The sequence below is a fragment of the Schistocerca gregaria genome, chromosome 6 (assembly GCF_023897955.1).
Source record: "Schistocerca gregaria isolate iqSchGreg1 chromosome 6, iqSchGreg1.2, whole genome shotgun sequence".
NCBI classification, from domain to species: Eukaryota; Metazoa; Arthropoda; class Insecta; order Orthoptera; family Acrididae; genus Schistocerca; species Schistocerca gregaria.
In genome coordinates this window covers 200,666,101-200,685,420 of record NC_064925.1, presented here as the reverse complement: position 1 = coordinate 200,685,420, position 19,320 = coordinate 200,666,101, and positions in this window count along the sequence as shown.

The following is a 19,320-nucleotide window of genomic DNA, read 5'->3' as shown; positions in this document are numbered from 1 at the left end:
TGGCATATAAATAACTAAATCAATATTGATACAGCGTTAAGACGAAACATGCGCACACCCAGTGTGCCACCCTCCGACAAACGTAACATGCCTCACAGTACCGACGGACTTCCCATGCATACATTACTGATCACTCGATACACTGACTGCAGAGCCTGTTCACGGTACACCATTCTGCTTCGCTCGACTGGCCGAAATACTAATGTCGCCCACTAAAGCACCCAGTTAGTGCTCCTCTTGTAGTCTGGAGGCATCTGATCGCGTATCTACTGGTGTGGCCATCCTCCCACCCGAGAAAGACACGACCACCCATCTGGGTTGCTTGTGTCCATACAGCAGCCACGCCCCGCAGTGACGATTGGTGAGGTTTTTGCACAATATGAATCTTCAGCAACTTTAATTATATTTAATCAAGAAATCAGCAAAAAGTTAAGCACAAGAAATTTTATTTCTTTATCCGTTTCAGGCCCCTTGTTCTCTTTTTAAGTTCCTTATCACATTTTTAGCGAGCGTCAAAAATAAGCAGGTGTATGCAGCATATTTCTGTAGTTCTTATTGGCGACACACTCCTAATTAAAATACACATCTACATGGTTACTCTGCAATTCACACTTAAGTGCCTGGCAGAGGGTTCATCGAACAATTTTCATACTTCTTCTCTACCATTCCACTTTCGAATGGCGGGTGAGAAAAAGGAAAACCTAAATCTATTCGTTCGAACTCTCATTTCTCTTATTTTATTATGATGATCATTTCTCCCTACGTAGGTAGGTGTCAACAAACTATTTACGTATTCGGAAGAGAAAGTTGGTGTTTGAAATTTCGTAAATAGATCTCGCCACAAAGAAAACCGCCTTTGTTTCAGTGACTGCCGCCCCAACTCGCGTATATCAGTGACACTCTCACCCCTATTGCACGATAACACGAGCTGCCCTTCTTTGCACTTTTTCGATGTCCTCTGTCAATCCTACCTGGTGAGGATGCCATACCGCGCAGCAATGTTCCAGCAGAGGACGGGACAAGTGTCATGTAGGCTGTCTCTTTAGTGGCTTTGTCGCATCTTCTCTGTGTTCTTCCAACAAAGCGCAGTCTTGGTTTCGCCTTCTCCACAGTATTATCTACGTGGTCTTTCCAGTTAAAGTTGGCCCTAATTGTATTTCCTAGGTATTTAGTCGAATTGACAGCTCTTAGATTTGTCCGATTTATCGTAGAACCAAAATTTATCAGACTTCTTTTAGTACGCATGTGGATGACCTCGCACTTTTCTTTGCTTAGTACTGATTGCCAATTTTCGCACCATACAGAAATTCTCTCTAGATCATTTTGCAATTGGAATTAATCGTCTCATGGCTTGACTAGACAGTAAATTACAGCTTTATCTTCAAACAGTCTAAGTGGGCTGCTCAGATTATCACCTATATCATTTATATAAATCAGGAACAGCAGAGGGCGTTGCGGCCTTGCGGAACGCCAGACATCACTTCTGTTCTGCTCGATGATTTACCGTCTGTTACTACGAACTGTGACCTCTCTGGGAGGAAATCACGAATCCAGTCACACAACTGAGACGATACACCATATGCACACAATTTGTTTAATAGTCGCTTGTGAGGAACAGTATCAAAAGCTTTCTGGAAATCTAGGAATATGGAATCGATCTGAGACCCCTTACTTCATGGGAATAAAGAGATAGCTGTGTTGCACAAGAACGATATTTTCCGAATCCGTGCTAGTTATGTATCAATAAGTCATTTTCTTCAAGGTGATTCATGATGTTCAAGTACGGTATATGCTCCAGAATCCTACTGTAGATTGAGGTCGGTGATATGGGTCTGTAATTCAATGGGTTACTCCTATTTCCTTTCTTGAATATTGGTGAGACCTATAGTACTTCCCAGTCTTTAGGAACAGACCTTCCGTCAAGTGAGCAGTTGTATATGATTGCTAGGAAAGGCGCTATTGTGTCTGCATACTCTGAGAGGAATCTTATTGGTATACCATTTGGAACGGAAAACTTACCTTTCTTAAGTGATTTGAGTTGTTTCGCAACACCTACGATATCTACTTTTATGTCATTCATGCTAACAGCTGTTCTGGCTTCGAATTCTGGAATATTTGCAATTAATGTGGTTGGAGGCCCTCAGTGTCTCCAGTTATTTTTTCTCGTACACGTAGACGCTTATTTGCGTCTGGCATGACGTTAAATTTAATACTTTACCTATCTTCCGCAAATGTAAGTGTATTTGTTGAAATGAATCAGCAACGACTCGTACGGAAGAAATTTAATTTCTTTACCGGTTTCAGGCACCTAATCTTTTGTGCAGTAGCTTGCTGATTTTTTCAGCAAATTAGTGAGGACATGTAGACAGCTCTTGGGGTACCAGTTTGGAGAAAGCTTTCCATTCTTGGCTCTCCACCAGTTCACTGCTTCCAACTGATCCACGGGTAACCACCATACGGCGTTGACGGCACATCTCACACTAAGGTAATGACTGATTCTTGGAGACTTTTTGCAGCCATTCTTGGACTTCATGTTTCCCAACAACGATAGAAGTTTTATGGATGACAATGAGCCATGTCACCGGGCCAGTATTCTTCACGATTACTTTGAAGAACGATTTGGCCACCGAGATTGCCTGACGTGATTCCCATCGAACAATTATGGAAGATAATCGAAAGGTCAGTGCGTGCAAAAAATTCTGCATCGGCAACACTTTCGCAACTACGGACGACTATAGAAGCAGCACGGTTCAATATTTCTGCAGGGAACTTCCAACGATTTTTTGAGTCCACGGCACGTCGAGCTGCTGCATTACTCTGGGCAAAATGAGGCCTGATATGATATTAGGAAGTGTCCCATGGTTTCTGTCACCTCAGTGTATGGCACACACAGCAACAGGAACAAGACCCGCTCTCCGCAAGGCAACTCGAAACAGCCACGCAAAACTGCCTTTTTACGTTCAGTCCAGGGCGGCCAAGCGCTGCACAGTGTGCAGACGTGCGAAAGTGCTGCACATGTGCGCACGTATGTGACAGCGAGCAACAGCGACATCTGTTATTAGACATGTGTCCTAAATGAAGGGCGGCGGCTCCACTTCCTTGTTTATGTGGTATAAGCAAGAGCGCAACATACCCAGTCTCGTTTACCCCTGGTAACCATAACCTTAACAGAGAAGTACTGGGAAATGGTAGGTACTGCGAAAAAGAAAAGGACGGGAGATCTATGTTCTCAGTCGTTTAAAAATGACTGGGAACTGTAATTCTTTTTTGTGAAAACTCACAGTGTTTGCTATGCCCCCCGAATAATAGGCGGCCAGCGTAAGTTTTCATTTGAAAGACACTAAAATACTTGTCACAAAGACGAGTGTAATGTACTCAACAGTGAAGAACGGCAAGCAAATTTAAATGTCCTTAAGAAAATGGATGAGACACATCAACTCGATTATCGTTTCTCATCACTAGTGATAAGCCTGTTTGGATTTATTCCTTTCATAATTAAAAATTATTGTTTACTAACTGTGCATTATTGCCTCATTCTGCTCCATGTTACATTATTATCAGGAAAGTTGGTCATTAAACCGATTGATCCAATGTATTGTTACATATAGTTTTTTTTTTAGTATGTGAAGGGATACGCTCAGCTGAAATCGATAAAACGTAACATTCATCTAATTGTCGGTTATTATGCAGATTTCAGACGGAACTGATGAAAGACATAGCAGTAATGATATTGAAATAACAGGTGATCATCAAGAGGTCTGCGGTTATCATTCTGTTCACAGGTCAGTGAGACAGAAATTATGTGGGTGTAACTGAGGCCACCGAGAATTAGTTATAGAAAACCTTGCATTAGTTTAATGTTATTTGAAACCATGAATAAGGTTCGTTGGAAGGCGCTAAGTGCTCTCTTTCTTAAATACTAGATCAAAAACATTACGTATATTTACGTGACGTCAGTCAAGCTGCCTTAATAAAAACCCACAGTTGTTAACTGTATTACTTGTCTTACAGGGTTAAACTGTTAACATGAAAGTAGACGTCTCAATGAGTAGACTGTGACAGTATTTTAAATGTTTAATACGCGAAATACCTTCCCATGGTTGGCTTGCAAGCTGTGGAAAGAGCACTAGAATGCGCCGGTACAGAGTATCCCAACAAGTGGATAAAGCGACATCTGTGCGTAGAAACATGCACTACATGAACGCTGACGGCTGCGGCGTGCACACTGTTACCCGGAAGTTGCACATGTACAGGAGCACCGCACGCGTGCAGAATTCATGGGCGGCCCTGGTTTAGTCTATCCTTCACTCCAGCCCTAGTGGCATATATGCCGTCCGATTTCCGAACGGAGAACATCTCTCACGACCTGGAGCATTTTCTCAGAATACAATCGCTCCAGTATTCTCACATCTATACGAACGGTTCTAAATCTGCAACGGGTATGGGGTACGCCTTCTTTTGCCCAATGGCGCCTGCCCAATGGCGCCTGCCCAATGTTTGCACTTCTAAGTGAATCTTCTATCCGCGCGGTGGAGCTACTGGCTATCAGGGAAGTTCTTCTTTATGGTACCCGGACACTCAAGTTCATCGTGACACTTACGGACTCTCAAAGCCTGCTGCACAAATTGCAGCATCACGCGTTTCATAAACAGACCAACAGGTATGTTCTGGACGTCTTGGTGGCCATAAGAGACGTGCAGGCTTTGGGCATTGCTTCTGTTACTCTGGATTAAAGGACATCCTGGCATTCTTCATAATAAACCTGTTCACCGCCTTGCCAAGAGGGGTATTACAGAAGGCCAGTTACTCAGAACGCTGATCGCTTTTACGGATCTCACATCGACGATGCACGATGCGTAAGGCTGCTTATAACTCTTGAAACTGTGGATGGTAAGTCTCTCATCACTAAGGGCGGCCACCCGGCGGCCATGCAAGGGAACATCTCTTCTCGACCGTGGTTCGCCTCGGTGCAGCTTCGTAGACGTCATGTGACTTACAACATTTGCATGAGGCTGGGACACTGGTGCTACACCGCGCACCTATATCAGTTGAAAATTACCACGCCTGGACTCTGTGATAAGGACACAACAGCAGTAGCGGATCTTAGCCACATCGTATTGGCATCTTCCAAGTACACGACTGCACAATCAGATTGTGTAAGAAATTGGCCCCGAGATGTTGCCGCCGGCCGCAGTAACCGTGCGGTTCTTGGCCCTTCAGTTTGGAACCGCAGGAGCGCTACGGTCTTAAGCTCAAATCCTGCCTCGGGCGTGGATATGTGTGACGTCCTTAGGTTAGTTAGGTTTAAGTAGTTCAGCAGGCGGGCCATACAGAACAGTCGGGCCTCGGAAAGCGAGCGGCTGTCCGCAGTTACTTACATAACAGAGTTGCAAGGGACTACTGCTCCGAGTTTCTCTTTTTTATTTCTTATTTTGGCTTTGGGTTACAAGGACCATACTGCAAACAACGATTATAAAGTGCCTAGGAAACGTTATCTCAAAAATTTAGAATAGCACAAAATCACGAAGTTAGCATATAAACACACTCTTAAAATAGAATGAAAGCGCCATTAGACAAACACCAGACAGGCCACCACAGTGATGAAAATGACATTGGAGCAGAACGAAAAACAGCACTACACAGCATTATGATAAACATAGATATCCTCTCATATTAAAATACAAAACATTAAAGGGCAAACATCATACATAATACAATAAGTACAACAATGGCTAAAGACCAGAATTGCAAATAAAATCATATAACAATGTGAGAATTGTAACGTATAGACAAATAAAAGTAGAACCCAAAACGAGAAACGCAATTCAAGCAACGTTATGTACAATAGTGCCAATAGAACAGTGATATAAAATACACAAGTCAGCAATAATGAAAATGCAATGTACAAATAGAAGCGCGCACAAAAATTAAAACACAAACCTACGCACCCGATTACAAATTGAGCTGATGCCACTTGAAAACGAAGACCTTCTCAATTCATAACTTAAATTTGGATGCCTGTGGCTTTCAAATAGTCTGTTAGCAAGTTATGTTTAACGAAACGGTGGAGTAAACCAGGAACACTGGTAGGGAGGGGTAACATCTTCAAAATGGTTCAAATGGCTCTGAGCAATATGAGCCTTAACATCTGAGGTAATCAGTCCCCAATAACGTAGAACTACTTAAGCCTAACTCACGTAAGGACGTCACACACATCCACGCCCGAGGCAGGATTTGAACCTGCGACCGTAGCGGCCGAGGAGTTCAAACGGGACCTTTTTTTATCACCAGCTTATGTTGCTGGATGAAACGGGTAAGTGAGAAATGAGGTACCCTACTACGTAATTAAACTTTTCCAAATAATATTCCTTTAGCGACGAGATTTATTTCAGTGAGAATTTAATGTACTTTGTGTGAGCACAAGTTGCCAGTATTGGTCATATCTCCAACAGGACAACCACATTAATAGCAAACAGCGAAACCACTCACGTGGGATAGCTCTTATATGTTCCTTGCTTGTGCGTGTGCACCCAATGATAGATTATTATACCGTATTAGCAAACAATGCTTACTTCAGTGGACTGAAAAGCCGTACAATGAGAAAGAAAAATTTACGATCACCATTTCTGACTACAGTTATGTGGATGTAGGCCCCGAACATCATTGTGACATGACTGTAGGAATATTACAACAGTGTACTACTTCCGCTAACGTGATCTCCGGAACCGTTAGTATTCCGTCTACTGTATAGGCAGGCCATGTGGCTCACATAGCAGACTTAGCAAGCTATGGATGTGTATTCGTGTAAGACCAGTGAAAGTTGTGTCTGAGATTAGTGAGTGAAGAAAGCTTAAGCCGGCTGTTATTGGAAACAGAATTTGTGTAGGCGCGTGAAATTCTAAGTGTAATGCTGGAAAATAATAGCATTCATTAAAAACAAAATATGATTATCACCACCAATAAAACAAAGGTTACGGCATTTAAGAAAAAAATGTCTATAAGGTGTAGTGTTACAATAAGTAACATAGTACTGAAACAGATAACCCAGTTTCAGTATCTCAGCTGTGACATAGGACGAAATTTCACAATGAAATTGATATAAAGATCATCAAATATAACGGAAATCCCCGAATAAATTAGAAATACATACAAAATAATTAAATAAAAAATAAACATAATAAAAATGAAAACAGACATAAATGAAATGTTACAAAGTCACGGCAGTACCAACTATGCTCTTAAAAATGCGTTCCCACACAAGGTGATAAGAGTAGCATCCAGAGTATAGAAATGAGGTACCACCGTAGTGTTATAGGTTGTACCAGAGTGAATCGGTTCAAAAATGGCGTTAGAAGGGAAGTACATGTTCGTTCACTGCATAAGAAAATGTTTAAATACAGAAACTGATGGTGGGAGTAAGTAGATAGAATGTCTGAAAATAGTCACCCAAATCCAGTTCTGGACTACAAACTTAGAGGAAAAAGACGCATCGGAAAGACACGGAACAGACGGCTGGATATTATTGATAGGAAAATTTGAACTCACCTAATCTGTGAAGGCAGAGGAAGACGAAAAGCTTCCACAACGACGACGCTATATATTTTCTTGACATAGATATTTCACTATGAGTTTTTCTGAAAAGACATCTTAGCATTTCACAGATGAAGCACCTGAAACAACAGACACATTTGGAGTAAAATTACATATAGAAGCGTTGTACGGGTTCTACGAGAACTGGAGAATAAGAAAGAGGTAAGATTTTAACTTCGATGACGCTAAATAATATAACAAATTGAGAGATAGAATACGAAATGAAGAATCCTTAGGAATAATATGGGAGAAAACAAGCACAGAGAAAGGGAGAGAGAGGTGGAACATGAGCTCTGTCATTCAGAAATGACTACTTTGTCACCGTGTACGTGATGCTTGTTTCCAATTGTTACATTCAGATGCCGAGAGTCTACTTAATATTCATCGATGTGTAAATGGGCCGTCGGGCACGCAGTGTTCACTGTGCAATACTGAGTTTTAGGAAATAACGTTGATAGTCTTAGTCGGTATTGACGTTTTGCAGAATTTCTCGAAAAAACTGCTGAAATTTATAAGCGTTAACGCTCTTTCAAAATAGTTTGCAATACATTGGACTGTGTAAGGGTAGTTCCCGCCGAGGCTCACCCAAATTCAGTTCACCCTGAACGAGTTTCAGCACAGCAGCGAAAAAAGGAAATGACAAAATATTAGGAAATGGGTCGGAATATGTAGAATAACTGAAGGCAATAATGCCGTGCAGGTTTTAACGCCATGTGCAGTTTAATGACTAGTTTGGACATATTCAGGTGATGGCAGCACTGTGTAAGTAACGAATAACAAAGGGAGAGACACCCAGCATGCTTGTAACCACCTTGCAGCAATAACGACCTGAGTATGAGTTGGACGGCCATCACGGTGAGGTCACGTGCTAAAAGTCTGCTTTCTATTTACTTCTACATCTACATGGATACTTTGCAAATCAAAGTTAACTGCCTGGCAGAGGGTTCATTGCACCACCTTCACAATTCTCTATTATTCCAATCTCGTATAGCGCGCGGGAAGAATAAACACCTATATCTTTCCGTACGAGCTCTGATTTCCCTTATTTGATCATGGTGATCGTTCCGCCCTATGTAGGTCGGTATCAACAAAATATTTTCGCATTCGGAGGACAAAGTTGGTGATTGGAATTTCGTAAGAAGATTCCGTCGCAAAGAAAAACGCCTTTCTTTTAATGATTTCCAGCCCAAATCCTGTATCATTTCTCTGACACTCTCTCCCATATTTCGGGATAATACAAAACGTGCTTCCTTTATTTGAACATTTTCGATGTACTCCGTCAGTCCTATCTGGTAAGGATCCCACGCCGCGCAGCAGTATTCTAAAAGAGGACGGACAAGCGTAGTGTAGGCATTCTCCTTAGTAGGTCTGTTCCATTTTGTACGTGTCCTGCCAATAAAACGCAGGCTTTGGTTAGCTTTCCCCACAACATTTTCTATTTGTTCTTTCCGATTTAAGTTGTTCGAAATTGTGATACCTAGGTATTTAGTTGAATTTACAGCTTTTAGATTAGACTGATTTCTCGTGTAACCGAAGTTTAACGAGTTCCTTTTAGCACTCATATGGATGAGCTCACACTTTTCGTTATCGATGCTGAATATTTTCCGCTAGTTAAAGATGTATAAATTTCTAACGGCTTTCTTATTTAATATTTCTATTACTGTGTGATTAAAATTCAGTCTCTCGTTTATTGAAGCATGTGAATACATTTTTAAATATTCAAATACTTTTCAGTGCATTTAATAAAACCTTTAATAAGTTACCTGTACGTAACAAATATCATTTCTGTATTTTTATCACCTATGTGACGATATGGATAAATCTTGTCAAAATCTTCGTGCAAAGTGAACTACTGAGGAACACGAAAGGTCATTGGAACCGTTAGATCTGGAATTACTGTTTCGACGGCTGCAAGGGCCTTTAACATCCCACGAAGAACTCTTCGAGATTGGCTGAACAAGGATGAACGGCAGCTAGGAAACCTGGCCGTAATGCTGTGTTGAATCCGAACATTGAAAAAGAACTTGAGGAAAGAGTTATTAGCCTGCAGGAAATTGGTTTCGGTGATACCAAATAAGTTCTGTGCAAGAAGGCAGCTGAAATCAGCACAGCCTTTCTCTGACGATCATGCCGGAAAATTGTTCTCAGGGAGGGTGAAAATGATGACAGACCTGTGCGATTTATCACGCAGAAAGTGAAGCACTTTCCTGATCTTTGGGCTTCGATCTACGACTAAACCGAACTGTTGCCATATGAAATTTATAGTTTGGCTGAAACGGGTCTTCAATTAATTTTCAGTGATACCGTCAACGTTCTCGCTAGAAAAGCCAGTAAAAGAGTACATGTGGCAACACGTGTAGAAACAGTTACAGCTGTTGGATGTTGTAATGCTGCTGGTATGTGGATACTGTTCGTAGTCCTTTACAAATAAATCTATACTACAGAAAAGGAAATCGGAGATGACTTTCCAACGAGCAGTACATTTTCTATGACGCAAAAGGGCTACGTCACTAGAGACGTTTCCTGCTCATCTCTGAGACGTTTCAACCACTGCCTGTCTTCTGGAAACTGCTTGCTCACCATGGACGACCATACAAGTCATTTGGATGTTAGTGTACGGAATGTAGAAGAAGAGCTAGGTATAAAGATACTCTGTCTTCAAGATCATCCAGTGATGAGCTCCAGCCTCTGGATAAGAGTTTTATCAAATGTCATAAAGTCTACTGGAACGAGGCTGTGGATGGTTTCCGTCGTTAGAATCCAGGACAATCACTTCGCAAGCTACAATTTTCTGAAGCGCGGTACCGAGCTGCAACTGCCGCTAATGCTAGTTCTAGGTTTAGGGCAACTGGAGTTCATCCATACAACCGAAATGTTTTCTCACAAACTTTATTTGCACGAGATCTGTATCTCAGAGACTGATTGCAGAAGTCAGCTTGCCAGCTCACAGGGAGGACTCCGGTTCAACATCTAATGGCAATGCCGAGGATAGAAAGGAAAGCTACCAACAACAGGTCGATTAATGCCAAGACAACAGTTCCCAACAGAGAATTGTTTAATACAGATTCATCAGCAGCATTAACATTGGATTTTGGAAATGCTGGCAAAAAAACCTCAACTAAAGTGCACTCTAAGTCCTGTAATAAGGAACTGTACTGCAGTTTCTGTGGTGGCTACTTCTACGACAGAAGGAGCAAGGAGGACTGGATTCAGTGCACAAAATGCAAAACATGGTATCATGGAACATGTGATAATGGGTCTGTAAAGCAAATGAGGGCTATGCAAATTGTGCGACGATGTCTGTGCTGAACGTGAAAGTGATTCACTTAGAAGTTCATTGTACGCTTAATTTGAATTGTTTTCATAATTCTTTAGTGTGTTACTTCTATTATTCGTTAGAATTACGCATTTTTCAGTTTTGAATAATGTATGGCACATTGTGTGTCATATAAGTGAGCTTCACTACTTCTTACAAACACTTGTTTTCTCTTTCCTACATCAAAATTTACACCTAAAAAATACTAAACATAGTCCAATTACTTTAAAAGGAATACATAAGGTAGGCGTAGGGCACAGTTCATTAAAAGTAGACTTTTTATACATCTCTGTGCAGCAGCAGAGACATTTAACGTAATACGCAGTTTATTGCCTTCAGTTTCCCCATATAAAAGTATAATGTGCTACTTAGATAAATTAAATTTCTGATCAGGAAGCACTTGATACCTCGCTGTCTACAATAGAAAAAAAAATCTGATGATCATGGTGTCATGACAGTGAGCAGAAAGGTGTATTTTGCTTGTAGCATTTCTGAGAATTAACAAATAAGGTCAGATAAGCAGTCCAGTGAGTATACGTGTTTATTTATCTTGCAACAAATGTTACAGCACAGAGTTTCTATTATGTAAGTTTTCAATACGTAATCGGGAAATAATGGTTTCATTCTGTATGCAATAGTTGTTACAGCAGAGAAATAAATATCTAACAGCACATCCACATGATAAATTACACAGTTCATTTGTTTAAACTGTAATTAGATGTTGTTAAAGTTTACAAATCTACAGTACGCTACCATGAATGAGCTGCTGGTCCAATAAAATATTCACTGGAAGCATTGTAGCTCTGTTTCGTTCTGCATTTTTTCCGTTTATGTTTTGCAAGGTAAGCATCCCATTTGATTTGCACATCGTCGGACGCCGATATTTTCGCCCTGACGTTCGTGTTCTAACGGGCACTTACCGGACTTAAATAATGCGCAATATTATTGTGCCGTTCTTGGTTTCGCATCTCCGCATAATGTACTGACAAAACATAATTGTGTCAACAGTACTGAACATGCGGGGGCGTCGAGCTGTCAGAGGACGTGTTTTGGGAAATGTGAGGGATGACCTGCAGGGGGCGTAATTGTCACCGGCCGCTTAGCATACAGGCTCATCGGCTGGGCTCTTACGGAGCACTGGGAAAGATGAACTCGGCAAAGATGTCAACCTACGGAAGAAATTAAGCAATAAATCGTAGGAACATTTCACTAAGGGTCCAGATACACTAGAGTGCTTGTGGCAGTGATAGTTGTGCATTCTCGCATGAAAACTCTATATGTTGCTACAAAACTTACAGAAGCTACGTCGGCACGATGAACATTAATGGGTAACAGTTTAAATGGTAATGCACTGAGTGACGATTACAATCATTGTGTCAGACGATGGCTAACAGAGTAAGCTAGAGCCATTGATTGGTTTGCATCGCTAAACACACGGCCTAAATTATAACATATTTTAATTACAGCCACTTATGCAAATGTGTGAGAACGACGAATCCCTTACATTACACACATAATGAGCGTAGGATGCTATCCTCATAAACTTGTCGTAATTTCCAGTATGCCATATTTATAGTTCTTAGCTTGCTTTGTTACTTGATTAACTTCCCATCGATAAACTTGCAAGTCATTTGAAATTGTGGTAACTGAAGGATTTTCTGAAACTACCACTGAAAAGACGAGGAAAGACGATACTTTATAGTTAAATATATTATATTTGCATTAAGTGCTAACTGTGTATGTTCGTAATCTGTATTTACATTCTGTATGGATAAACCATTTCCCCCAGGCTATCTTGTGAGGTTGGTAAAAGACCAGTGACGAGCTGTACTTCTCTCTGAATGTACTTGTTACGTATAAATAACGTGTGCGTGTACGTCTGTTCAAGTTGATTTGCGATAGTCAAGTGACAGAGATTGGACAGCTATTTGGCCATTCAATAACTTTTGTGGGAACTATGTACAATTGTTAAGGATTTATACTATCACCTTTTCTGTGACCTGTTTTCCGAATATATTTAAGTTCCCGCATTATTCCGTGTTTAAAGAAGCTATGAATTTTGTTGAAGTTTTGTGAACACTTTACTTAATGATACAGTACACCACGGCGCCCAACACCCGTAACCTACCACAAACCTTTGCAATAGAGTATGGGCACTATCCGGAAAACGGAGGAGGTATAATCCTTGTAGCTTTATTAAAACGGATGATGAGAACTGTAATGAATTAAGGTTGCTATGGTCTGAGCTTCAGAGGATATACTGAACGCATTCGGCAGCATATACTACTGCTGACACCTGTCTAAATAATTTTGTAACTGAGATTCAAATGGTTCAAATGGCTCTAAGCACTATGGGACTTAACATCTGCCAGCCGGGGTGGCCGAGCGGTTCTAGGCGCTACACTCTGGAACCGCGCGACCTCTACGGTCGCAGGTTCGAATCCAGCCTCGGGCATGGATGTGTGTGATGTCCTTAGGTTAGTTACGTTTAAGTAGTACTAATTTCTAGGGGACTGATGACCTTAGAAGTTAAGTCCCTTAGTGCTCAGAGCCATTTGAACCATTTGAACTTAACATCTGAGGTTATCAGTCCCCTAGACGTAGAACTACTCAAACCGTACTAACCTAATGACATCACACACATCCACGTCCGAGGCAGGATTCGAACCTGCGACCGTAGCAGCTGCGTGGTTCCGGAATGAAGCGCCTAGAACCGCTCTTTCACAGCGTCCGGTTGTAACTGAGAGAATTACGTCTTCATTGGAAGACTTTTGAACAATATTGTGACTAAAATTGCAAAGAAGTATTTACGACTGATGCTCAGATACATACGTTATTAAACTCCAAGTACGTATTCAGCGATTTTCTTACTTTTTCCTGAAGCCTAGTTTTTAGTGTCTGGGGATGTGTGAAGTATGACGAGTTAGACAGAACTTGTACCATGGTCTTTTTTGATTATTAAGCAAATGACTTGATTATGCAATTACAATTTATAACCACAGCTAATTAACAACCGATCATCTTCTACGAAAACTGCAAAGTGAACGCTTTTGCTAATAAACTATGATCAGCGCATTCACCTCTGATGCAGCACTGCTTCGCTGTACATATCAAATTATGTTAATGTAAAACAAAGGAATTCAGAATGGACTTGAATGGACGGAGAGAGGATTCAATGGTAATTTATTAAACCTGAATAACAGAATTTCTCTGCTTTTCACAACAGAGAGAGAGAGACAGAGAGAGAGAGAGACAGAGAGAGAGAGAGAGAGAGAGAAAGAGCTTTTATTGCATCGAGTTAATTTACTTACAGACACAATTATATAATATACTTACATAAATTATTATTGTAAGAATACAATAGGCTTGAACTTACGTTCTGTCAGCCAGTAAGAATATTATGAGCAAATACCGTCAGCATTGCAGGACTTACAATTATTCCTCTGCTTTTGATATTTGTTGCTGTTTCTCTCGAAAGACTTTATTAATCCTTAAGGAAATTAATAGACTGTTTTACTACTGAAATTAAACTGTGTGGGATAGCTCCTTGTTTATGAATAGTTAATGTGCTGTTTGATTTTATATGACGTGCAATGTCACATAACACCTCTTTGCTTAGTTAAATGCATGAAATGGATTGCTTTCGGCTACCTTTAATAGTAACCCTCCTTACAATGATAACTGCAAATAACGGTGATGTAACTCGTAATGCCCTTTTGACCCTTCATTTCGTACCCAGTGTCCGTTCAATGGATGGGCGAACTATTGGGGATGTCATGGCGAAAAATGCACAATAATGAATGGAATTAAATGAAAAACTCTTCCCATATCTTACGTCTGTAACACTGGAATGTAGCGATATCAGCAAAAAATATCTGAAATGACTTCAATGAAGTGAAAGATTAACTACTAATAAGGAAAACTGTAGTTGCTCATAGGGCCTCCTGGAACCTAGTCACAATAATAGGGAACTATTGAACCTTCATTTCTTCCCCCCACGTATAAGTTAATTGCACCGAGTAGTCAAATGTAGCCCCTCTCTCGTGTGGTGCAGTCTTTGTCTTGGCCGAAAACATTACTTAAAGTTCGACCGCAGCTAAGTATTTGTGACAGGGTAGACTATGCACATGACTCTTACTCCGTCTCATTTTGCAGAAATTTAAGCTGTACTGTTAGGTTCCTAACTAACAATACCCTAGAAAACCGCTACGTATTCCGAGTAAACAACAAAATATTGGTGACAAGCAAAACTACAATAAAAACATGATTGTCCCTCATCTTACTCGGAGCAAATAAATCTGTATGCTTAGGTTCCGCCGGCCGCTGTGGTCTTGCGGTTCTAGGCGCTACAGTCCGGAACCGTTGGACTGCTGCGGTCGCAGGTTCGAATGCTGCCGCAGGCGTGGATGTGTGTGATGTCCTTAGGTTAGTTAGGTTTAAGTAGTTCTAAGTTCGAGGAGACTCATGACCTTAGAAGTTAAGTCCCATAGTGCTCAGAGCCATTTGAACCATTTTTTGCTTAGGTTCCTGCCTGACCACGCCTTTGGAAATTGCGACATACTCGAAAACAAAAGGCCAAATATTTCTGAAGGCGAGAATGTATGCAATGATCTGAGGAATGATCTCCCAGCCCGAACCACAAAGGGTAGACACTTGAAGTATGGAGAGTGTGTGGGTCTTGTACTGCAGGCATCGTTTAATAAGAGATTGTCCGAAATTACGACACTCCTAAGGTCTAAGAAGGTGAAATAAGTGATGAAAGCCTTTTTGAAAGAATGTCGCTATTAAGAAAATTTTGAGACTGGAACTACGAAAACTAGTATTTGGTTTCTCAGTCAAAAATAACAAATACTTGTTTCTACATTTTTGGAAATTCAACTGCTAAGGGGGCAAAATAATGGGAGGAAGCCTTTTTGAAAATAAATAATTACCAAAGACAGCTGGCATTTTACTTCTAGGTTAGAGAGAGAGAGAGAAAAAAAAACGTGTTTCAGTGTTTCTGGAAATTCTATACCTAAAGGAATGCAACGCGGGACAAAATTTCTTAAGAAAATATTTCGTTATATTAAAAATATTTTAAAGGCAAATTTATGAAAGTTGGTATTTGGCTTCTAGCTTAGTTATATTATAAAGATATATTTGTTGAGAATGAAAGTTGCTATGGAAATATCTCCACAAGGACGCAAAAGCTATGATTAACAGAACATTTAGACTCCAGCTACTAGAATCGCTTTTTCGTCAGAAGTACATTCGAAAAAGTCCGTGCTTATGAGGCATTAATTAGGGTGAAAACTTAGAAGGTGTTTACAATATGTGAGAAGTATGAAAACTCAATTGAATAAAAACAAATCAACATATTAATTAATCTGTACTCATAAATTCCTGTCTAACCACACTTTTGGAAACTGCTACATTTTCGACAAAAAAAACGGTCAAATATTTGTGAATATAAGTGCCAATACTAGATGTTTCACTCTCAGTAGTTCCATCTTTCCTTTTGGACTCAGACTGAAACTGCAAAATACAAGTAACTCGTTACTCACATTGCGAACTCTTATACACGGAAGAGCCAAAGAAACTGGTTCACCTGCCTAATAACGTGTAGGGCCCCCGAGACTATGCAGACGTCCCGCAACACGAAGTGGCATGACTCGACTATTGTCTAAACTAGTGCTGGAGGGATTCCTGTAGGGTTGTCCTTAAATCCGTGAGCGTACGAGGTGGAGATCTCTTCTGAACAGCACGTTTCAAGCCATCCCAGATATGCTGAATAATGTTCATGTCTGTGGAGTTTGGCGGGCAGCGGAAGTGTTTAAACTCAGAAGAATGTTCCTGGAGCCACTCTGTAGATATTCTGGACGCGTGTGGTGTCGCATTATCCTGTTGGAATTCCCCAAGTCCGTCGGAATGCACAATGGACATGACTGGACGCTTACGTACGTGTCAGAGTCGTATCCAGACGTATCAGGAGTCCATATCATCCAACTGCACACGTTATACACCGTTACAGAGCCTCTACCATCTTCAGCAGTCCCCCGCTGACATGCTGGGTCCATGGATTCATTAGGCTGTCTCTATAGCCGTACACGTCCATCTGCTAGATACAACATGAAACTAGAGTCGTCCGACCAGGCAACGTGTTTCCAGTCATCAACTGTTCAATGTCGGTGTTGACGGTTCCAAGCGAGGCGTGCAGTCATCAAAGGAACGCGAGTGGGCCTTAGGCTCCGAAAGCAGATATCGATGACACTTGTTGATCGCCCAGCATTGAAATCTGCAGCAATTTACGGAAGGGTTGCACTTATGTCACGATGAACGATTCTCTTCAGTTGTCGTTGGTCCCGAACCTACAGGATCTTTTTTCTGCCGTATCGGTGTCAGAAATTTGATGTTTTTCCGTATTCCTGTTATTCACGGTACACTCGTAGGATGGTCGTACGGGAAAATTCCCGCTTCATCGACAACCGAGCTGTATCCCATCGCTTGTGCTCCGACTGTAACACCACGTTCACACTCACTCAAATCTCGATAATCTGCCATTGTAGTAGCACTAACCTGTCTAAGAAATGGAGCAGACACTAGTTTTCTTATACAGGCGTTGCCGACCGCAGGGCCGTATTTGCCTGTTCAAGTATCTCTTTATCTGAATACGTGTGCCTATACCAGATTCTTTGGCGCTTCAGTGTATATTCATTGAACCTTCGCCTTTAAAAGACAAGCTGTCATTGCACACAGGTAACAATATGGTAACAACCGAAACATAATGGAAGTGTGCAAGCAGTCGGCTCAAATGTCGAATGTAGCGAGATAAGGACGACACATGATGGGTTTCAGATTTCAACCGAATGCCAAACGCACTTCCGAAATTTAGTCACTCGTGTCACATAGCCTTCGCAGCAAAACACTGCCGTGAACGGGGTAACTCTGCTGTGTTCGTTTCTCCCAGCACACTTGTACCTCAACGAGTGAGTGAGTCTGACTTCCGGCTTCGCTGAAATGCTGCACCTAAGCACCGTTCTCACTCTTTCACCTGATACCATTATCCAGAAATAAACCTTGCGGTCATGCAGTGTGTTTCCTCATTACCCCTTCACCCAAAGAACAACTGGTACAGAGCTTACCGGCATCTTCAGATTAAAACGTCCTAAATGAGCCGTAGCAACATTTTCAGATCGTCGATTGAAAGAATTTGTCTGCCCTTGAATTGCATATACGCAAACTTCAATGCACATGCGAGGTGTGATAAGAAGTAACGGTAACGTTTTTGGCTTAACACATCCGATTTTATATTTTTAAAATTCTTTTCTTAAACGTTTTCCTAGTGTACATTGCATTTTCAGGTGTTTTGAATATTTAGTTTATTGTTGACAGTCGAAAAGGTTGTACGTGTTTTCGAGTGCTAGGCGAATTTTTATTGTTGAAAAAGATGAATAAAAAAATTTGTATTACATTTTGCTTGAAAAAAACGGAGAAAGTACAGCACTGCATTCGAAACGTTGACTGTGACTTAAGTGAATCTGCTGTGTGTAAGACAACAATGTACCAGTAGTATAAAAGTTGAAAGAGGATTGAGAAGAAGTGGCAGACGACGACCGCCCTAGAGGAGTAACACATCAATTACTAACGATAGTGTTGAAGAAGGAAAGAAAATGTTTTGGAAAATCGCCGAATCACCTTCAAAAAGGTTGCTGATGATGTAGATATTTTCTACCAAAAAACAAAACCACTACGTTGCCTCAACCACTGTCATCGCCGGACAAGGATCTCTGTGACTTTTACTGAACTTAAGAGAACCATGAAAGAATGTCGTTTTGACACCATTGAAGAGATTAAAACAGAATCGTTGAATCAGCTGAACACCACAACGAAAAGTGAGTTCCAGATGTGTTTCCAAAATTAAAATAGGCGCTGTATACAAGTGTATTATATCGGAGTTGGATTACAGTGAAAGGGACGATGTTGATGAATAAATAACGACTTTTAAGAAAAATAAAATTCCCGTTAACTTTCTGTCACACCTCATCTACTGTTATTGTCAGTTAATTTCACACTACATTAGCATACTTTTTCTAAATCTAGCACCTTACTTATTGTGTTTTTAATGGATGCATGAAAAATGGATTCACTTGTGGCGCATGCTATAGGTGGGAACTGAGTTTTGCTGGCGTTGCGTAAGAATGAGCTGTTATCCAAGTAATTAGATTTATCAACGAGAAAAATGGTTAAAATCGCTCTAAACACTATGGTTTTCAACATCTGAGGTCATCAGCACCCTAGACGTAGAACTACTTAAACCTAACTAACCTAAGAACATCACAAATGCCTATGCCCGAGGCAGGTTTCGAACCTGCGACCGTAGCAGCAGCGCGGTTCCGGACTGAAGCGCCTTAAACCGTTCGGCCGCAGTGGCAGGC